Source organism: Cervus elaphus, chromosome 19, assembly GCF_910594005.1.
Source record: "Cervus elaphus chromosome 19, mCerEla1.1, whole genome shotgun sequence".
In the NCBI taxonomy this organism is placed as follows: domain Eukaryota; kingdom Metazoa; phylum Chordata; class Mammalia; order Artiodactyla; family Cervidae; genus Cervus; species Cervus elaphus.
The window spans coordinates 47,246,086-47,254,050 of NC_057833.1; positions in this window are offsets into that span (position 1 = coordinate 47,246,086).

The following is a 7,965-nucleotide window of genomic DNA, read 5'->3' on the forward strand; positions in this document are numbered from 1 at the left end:
CAATCACCATGAAGCCAGGAAGTCTGGGGTCCTGGCAGCAGAAGTTGATAATGTTGTCTCTGCACCACATGACTCAGGTTTGGCCAAGCAACTCTCTTGATGCTGTCCCTGCCTCCCCTAATCCATTGGGGGAGTTAATTAAACCCAAGCCACAGCTCCTCATCTAAACAACAAACAGAATAATAATACCCACCTGATGAGGCTGTTGTGAAGACAGGATATTTATACTATATGTAAAACACTCAGCACTGTGCTTGGCACATAACAGGTGCAAGAGACATTAACTATTACTACTGTTGTTACTCTGGGATCTGGATTTGGGGGCTTAAGTTTCAGATTCCTGGGGGAGAAATCTGGACCCAAAGTGGGTCAGGTGACTCCTGCTGGACCAATCACCTCTGGCCACAGAGGCCCCAGAGAAAGACGAGATTAAAGAATTGTGAGCCAGGCAGCCACTCACCCTAGCTGGTTTAGGTGACATTTGGCATTCGTTGAGAAAATATTTATTAATACACACTATTAGTACCCCTAGACCCGGGCAAGACGGACCTTGGGCCTGGGCTTTATGACTTAGAACAGTGCTCTGCAAACCTCGATGTACACACGAATCCCTGGGGATCTTGTTAGACAGCCACTTCTGACTCAGTAGGTCTGCAGCAAGGCTGCAGCTCTAACCAGCACCCAAGAGGTGCCCATATTGCCAGTCCTGGGACTGCATTTTGAGAAGTGAGCCCTTCTCTGACCACTGCCCCCAGCAGCTGGAGGAGTCATGGGGAAAGAGGACATGTTCACCTGAAGCTCACACCCCACTTTTTAGACAGCTCCTGAAATTCTTATCCTAGCTTCCAGGGTCTGGACGGCCTCTTCTCCAGGTCCTGCCTCCAAGGGGTGGTCAAAAGATGGCCTTTTGCAGGGAGGTGTGGCTGGGCCTTGATGAACAGGCCCTCAAAGAACAGGATGGAACCTGGGTAAGAAGAGCTATGGGGTGGAGCCTGTTCCCTCTGAACCTCAGAGTTCAGTCAGCCAAGTCTATGTAAAGGTTTATTTGTCAAAGTAGGAGGATAGGACACATTTAAGTTTATTAGCTTGATTTGTAAGTTTCAAGTTTATAGCTGTGTGGTAGAAGCTGTCTGGGCCCTGCAGACAGTTGGGTTGCACCAGCTTGCTGTGTGCACAGCAGTCCAGCTCTGACAACCTCTTTTCAGGGCTCCGGAAGACACAAGTTCAGTTAAAGCCCACTGCCCTTGCCTTTGGGTTCATTTGGTGAGGCCACTGGGCTAGTGTGTGGAGAAGGGACAGTGAGAAAATGAGTGACCCCCCAACAGGGACAGATGGTCCTCCTGGCTTCTCAGCACACTGAGCAGCCACCTCCACCTCCACCTCCTCATCACCTCCACCTCCAGACTCCTCCCCAGGGCTTTCTTTACTGGTTTGCAATGAGGATGGATTCCTTAGGACCACGACCTACAAAGGTTCACACAATAGGTATATGTGCTATAGTTTTTTTTTTTTTAATGTTTCAATTTGAGGAGAAAAATAAACCTAGGACTGAAGAAATTTGAATTGTTGTTCCACTTTTGGTATTCACCTCAGGGAAATGCTTTCTCCTGTCTCAACCTCAGTTCCCAGCTCTACAAAATGGAGATTTGGATGGTCCCTCTGTAGTTCCTAGCCCGAACAATTATTCTTAGACTCAGCAGTCTCTGTCTTCCCAGAATTATTGCCTGGTTGGTGCTGAGCACAAAGGGGCCAGGTGGGCTCTTTTTATTTCTGCCTTTCCCAGCTGCCTCAGGGTTGGCACAAACAGCCTAGAAGCTGTTTCACAACCTGAAAGTCATTACATGTTAGTGAGTCTCAAACTGGACTGTTTATCAGAAACCACCTGGAGCGCTGGTTAAGGCAGAGTGCTGGCCCCACCCTGAGCATCTCTAACTCCATGGGGCAGGGGTGGGGCCCAAGAATGAGCATTTCTGATGCTGTTCCTCAGGTCACCTCAATTTGGAGAGGACTGTGAAAGAAGGTGAGTTCACACACCCTGAGAGCGTGACAAGTGCTGCCCCGGTGGGGTGGGGGCCTGGTAAGAAAGGTGCATAGTTAGGAGGCCCTCATGGAGGGAGGTGCACCAGCCTGGAAGGAGGGGCAGCCTGTGACCACGCTCCGTGCTCCACGGCAGAAGGGAGGGAGGTGCAGGATGATGCTGAAGTGCCCAGCGTAGGGGTCCCAGCAAGGTAGCCAAGGGTGAGGGCAGCATCCTGACTTTGGCCTCCCACCCAGCACATGGCTCTTGGCTCCCAATGCCCCCGGGTTCCCCACTGAGCATTTCTGAGTAGGGCTTTCAGGAGAGGGAAAGCTCTCAAAGACTAGCATGAGGAGCACATGTGGTCAGAATAACCCTCTTCCACTTTTCTAGTTTCTGACGTGGCCCAGAAACCCCTACCTCCATTTTACACTGTGCGCTACGGCCAGCCTTTGGGACACTGGGGGACGAAGAGCAGGGCCTGGCAACTTGCCGGCGGAGAACTAGTCGCCAAAATCCCAGTCCAGGCAGATTCATGGCAGGCTCTGTGGCGTCCACCACCCCCTCCCACATCTTCCTCCCTGGCACACCTTGGTTTGCTGCAGAATGTCAGTGAGCTCAGCTGAAACTCTTCACTCTGGATGGCCAGGCAACCCAGGCCCAGCTGATGAAACAAGTAGAAGTTACAGGGTAGGGATTTCAGGAAGGCGCTTTCACAGGAGCCACTTGGGCTATCATAGCCCTGCACTCTCTCTCTTCTTGGGGCTGGAAAGAAAACACAAGAGTCTCGCTGTGCGAGGCACCGAGCTGTGGAAGAGCACGTGGTGAGCAGAGCAAAAAGAGGGAGACGCTGGGCCCGAGTGAGCAGCAGCACCCAGGCCAGACTGTTCTAATCTGATTTTCTAATCCATTGTTTGAGCTGAACGTACGCAGGAGGTATACAGTGCTAACGGTGGGAAGGGCACGAGTTGGGTTTTGGGGACTTGTCATGGTTTTTTAATAGGCTGTGTGCTTCGGGGAAAGTCATTGGGTTCTTGTGTCTTCATCTGTGGGTCTCCAGGGTCTCTGTATGACCTTCTGTGGCTCAAATCAAGAATCAGAGTTGGTGTCACCTGAGAGTTCCAGGGCTGGACTTCAGGGGGGATTTCAGTGATAAGGCAGGAGGTGACCTTGGGAATAGGTGGCACAGTGAGGAATACAATGTTTAGCTGTAGCACAGAATTAGAGGTGTCAGCAATAATTCAGTCCAGTTGTCATAAGCCTTTGAGTAACCTCAGAGAGTGGTTGACGTTTGTCCCTGAAAGGAGCTCCGGAGTAGCTGTGCAGACCTGTGCCCTGTCCCACGGCCCCTGTCATCAGGTGGATGGCCAGCTGGAGTTCTCGCTGCATCTAGTAGGATGGGGCATGGTGCCACGGCAGGAGAGAAGCCTGAGACCCTTCTGATTGGTGTCATCTGGGTCATAAGTTGTCCTCTGTGACATATGGATTGGTAGAGCCATCCCCCAAAAGTACAAGGTCTAAGAATGGGGGTATGTGTGCTGCGTGCTCAGTCATGTCTGACTCTTTGTGACCCATGGACCGTAGCCTGCCAGCCTTTCTGTTCATGGAATTTTCCAGGCAGGAATACTGGAATGGGTTACCATTCCCTGCTCCAAGGGATCTTCCCACCCAGGGATTGAATTCAAGTCTCTTGTGTCTCCTGCATAGGCAGGAGACCTCTTTACCACTACACCACTGGGGAAGCCCAAGACTGGGGGAGGAAGGGGAAAATCAGAGTACTGTGATTAGAGGTCAGGAAATGGATAGAGGCTGCTAGGAGCCAGATCATCTTCCACCCTGGCCCAGCCTCAGCCCTGTCCTGAAATGGATTCCTAACAGCACCGGCAGCCTCTGTGAGCTTCCTGGGTAAGCAGAGGTGGGGCCCTACTGTCTTCGCAAGAGGAAGAATACAGCAAGAGCTCTTTTACTTTTTACTGGAGTATTATTGATATACATGTTGTGTTTCAGGTATACAGCAAAGTAATTCAGTTACACATTTATCTACTCTTCCAGATTCTTTTCTCATATAGGTTATCACAGAATATTGAGTAGAAGTCCTTGTGCTATACAGTAGGTCCTTGTTGATCATTTCATGTATAGTAGTGTGTATATGTTAATCCCAAACTCTTGATTTATCACTCCCTCCACTTTTCCCCTTTGGTAACCATGAGTTCATTTTTTGAAGTCTGTGAGTCTGATTCTGTTTTACAAATAAGTCATATGTATCATTGTTTTTAGGTTCCATATATAAGCTACAAGGGCTTCCCTCGTAGCTCAGTCAGTAAAGAATCTGCCTGCAATGCAGGAGACTCAGGTCTGATTCCTGGGTCAGGAAGATCCCCTGGAGAAGAAAATGGCAACCCACTCCAGTATTCTTGCCTGGAGAACCATGGTCAGAGGAGCCTGGCGGGCTCCAGACTATGGGGTCGCAAGAGTCGGACACGACTGAGGGACTAAGCACGGCACACGTAAGTGATGTATGATATTTGTCTTTCTCTGACTTATTTCACTTAGTATGATAATCTCTAGTTGCATCCATATTGCTGCAAAAGGCAGCAATTATTTCTTTATGATTAATATTCCATTGTATATATATGTACCACATCTTCCTTATTCATTTCATCTGTCGATGGATATTTATTTACACTTCTTCCATGTCTTGCTATTGTAAATAGTGCTGCAAATAACATTGGGGTGCATGTATCTTTCCAAATTATGGTTTTCTTCCCATCTGATCATGGTGTATGATCCTTTTAATGTATTGCTGGATTTTGGTTTGCTAGTATCTTGTTGAGGAATTTTGCATCCATGTTTATCAGCGATATTGGCCGATAATTTTCTTTTTTGTGGTAACTTTGATTTTCGTAACAGGGTGTTTCAGTTTGCAGTAACCATGAAGTTTTGATATATCAGTCTATGTATATACACAAGATTGTTTCAAGTTGCTGTTCTCTTCATTTCAAATGCATTTTCAATATTCTGCAATATTCCAATATTTGTACTGTTCTCACAGTTGCTGGGTTTGATATCATAATTTTCTGTGGATGATTTCCTACCTTTATGTTTGCCTTTACAGGTGAGCTTTCCCATTTGTAATTTTCTGGCTTCTAGTTGTTGCCTTTTCCATCTAGGGAAGTTCCCTTAGCATTTGTTGTTAAGCTGGTTTAGTGGTACCAAATTCTCTTAGCTTTTGCTTGTCTGTAAAGCTTTTGATTTCTCCCTGGTATCTGAAAAAGACCCTTGCTGGGTAGAGTATTCTTGGTTGTACGTTTTTCCCCAAAAGCGCTTTTGAAGACCATCTCCTGGGAGGAGGCACTAACTGCAACCATGACAGTCAAGGTCATGATCAGTCTGGAGGGTGTCTGTGCAGGGATGTTCATCTCCATGGAAACAACCTGGATGCCTCACAGATAGGACCTCACCGCCAAGACTGGGACTCTGCTGTCCTCACCCACTCCCTTCTCACCCTCTTTAGCAGGCCTCCTCCAGACCTCAAACCCAGCCCCTGATAGAGTCATTGTACCCCAGGAAACCAACCCATGACCTTGGGACACACGGAAGGGGCACAGAGGAAACCTCGCCTTTGAAAATGGTGAAATAGGTTCACCTGTGTCTCTCTCCTTGGCCAAAAGCTCTGTGTGAGTGTTGAGGGAGTGTATTCATAACAGTGAAAGTTGTTCTCACTTCGTTTTACGTTTCCATTCATTTACTTTTGGCTGCACCAGGTCTTCGTGGCTGTGGGCTTTCCTCTAGTTATGGTGAGCAGGGGTCACTGTCCTGTTGCGGCGCACAGGCTTCTCATCGCAGGGGCTCCTCTCGCTGTGGAGCACGGGCTCTAGGGCGTGTGGGCTTCTGGAGTTGTGGCCTGAGGGCTCAGTTGTCCTGCAGCATGTGGAATCTTCCCAGGCCAGAGATCTAACCCATGTCCACTGCACTGGCAGGTGGATTCTTAACCACTGGACCACCAGGGAAGGCCACTTTGTTTTTTTAAAAATAAGCCTTACCTGGCTAAGTATAGACTAAAGTCTGCTAACAGAGTAACTACTATCTAAACCCTCCAGCCCCCACACCTTGCTCCCCTCCAGTGAGAATTGTCAGTTACCCCTCCTCCTGTGGGCTCTCCCCTACCAACTGTGAAATCTTCCCTTCCTTGGTTCTGCTTGCCTAGCTCTACCACAGACCTACCTTACTAGATAAAAGCACAGGTTGATAAATGAATCAATGGGGTACCAAGCCCAGGCTTCCATCATGGCACACTGGCAGCCTTTGGCCCAAGGTCTTTAGGCCCCACCTGGCCCATTGGCGTCTTAGAGCACAAAGTCAAGTCCCTGGCTGAGTTGCAGGCCACTCTCAAGCCCCACCAACCTCTGTAGGGCTGATTCTTGTGGCCTGCTTGTGTCTTTGGATTTGGACTCAGAAATTTCACAGGTTGGGGTCAAGGCCCACCTTGCCTCTCACCCAGAGCTGCACAAGAAAAAAAAAGCTGCATCCCTGAGCATGTGTCTGCTGAGCCGCCATGAGAGAATGTGGAGGAGCCCCTGGAAAACAAAACTCTGTGACTGGAATGAGGCAGCAGGGTAGCCACCACTGCTGTGGGAATTTTCTCTAAGATCAGCATGCTAGAATGTGCCCAGAGACAGCAGGTGGACAAATGGCCAAGGTAGAGGTGTGGTAATGTTCATCAGAGAGTCTCTGTGACAGCAAAATCTTGCAAACAACCTAAATGCCCAGGGTTTTAGGTTGGATAAATGCAAGATAATGCATATTTTCACTTGCAGTGAAATACAATGGATGGTCTGCAGCCAGAAAATGAAGGACAGAGCTATATTTACCCATGTGGAAAGATTTCCATGACATATTGTTGAGTAAAAAGAGTTGGTTATGAAACAGTTGATGATCCCATTATCATAAAATATCACACACACACGCACACACACACGGAGCTGTCTGGAAATCTGTTCACCAAACTGTTAACAGTAACTGTCTCCAGTTGGTGGAATTTAAGGGTAATTTTTACTTTACCTTTTTTTCCTTTAAATTTTAATTTTGAATTTTAAAGCATTCTCTATAACTAATTTTCATTTGAGAATGAATAAATAAACAAGCAAAACCTAAAACCTTCCACTGTCCTGATCACAGTCCTGATGTTTCACATCCTCTCATCTCTTGCCAAACAATTCTGAGTCGGCCCCAGTGAGGAGCAGAGCAGGCCAGCAGGAGGACTGGGCTTGGAGCTACGCTATGCTGGAGGGAAGTGGCTCTGCCATGAGCCATGAAACCTTCAAGAAGACAGTGAGCCCTTCAGAGCCTCCATTTCTTCCCTGAGTGTCTGCCTCATGGGCTGGTGGGGAGGCAATAATAGTGAGTCAAGTGCTCATGTGTCTTCTGGAGAGAATGAATGGAGTAAGGTCCCGCCTGCCCAGGCCAGAACAGGAACACAAACTCAAGGCCCCATGCACCAGACCCCACGACATGGGTCTGACCTCTCCTACTTCTGTAACTGTGTGATCCTGAACCCACACCTTCCTGCCAGGCTGTGGGCAGATGTGGGAGGAAGAAAGAGAAATCTATGAAGCCAAGATCTTCCTGAGAGAAGTGGACAAAAATCCAAGCTCACTGAGGTCAGGATTCGAACCCATGGGCCTGGGGAGGGCTAGGGGCCTGAGCCCAAGATCAGACCGGCCACTTCAGGGAAGGTGGAGACATACAAAATCCCCTCCAGACCCCTCCACCCACCAGCACCTCGCGTATTCACACTCTTGTCTCCAAGGCACTCCCATCACTCCTCTCAGCCCCCTACCCGCTTCCATCACTAGTCCACTTGTGAAGAATCCGAGAGCTGGAAGAAACATCAGTAAATCAGCTTGTCCAATCGGTGTCTCCCATGCCCTCATCTTTGAGGAAAACAA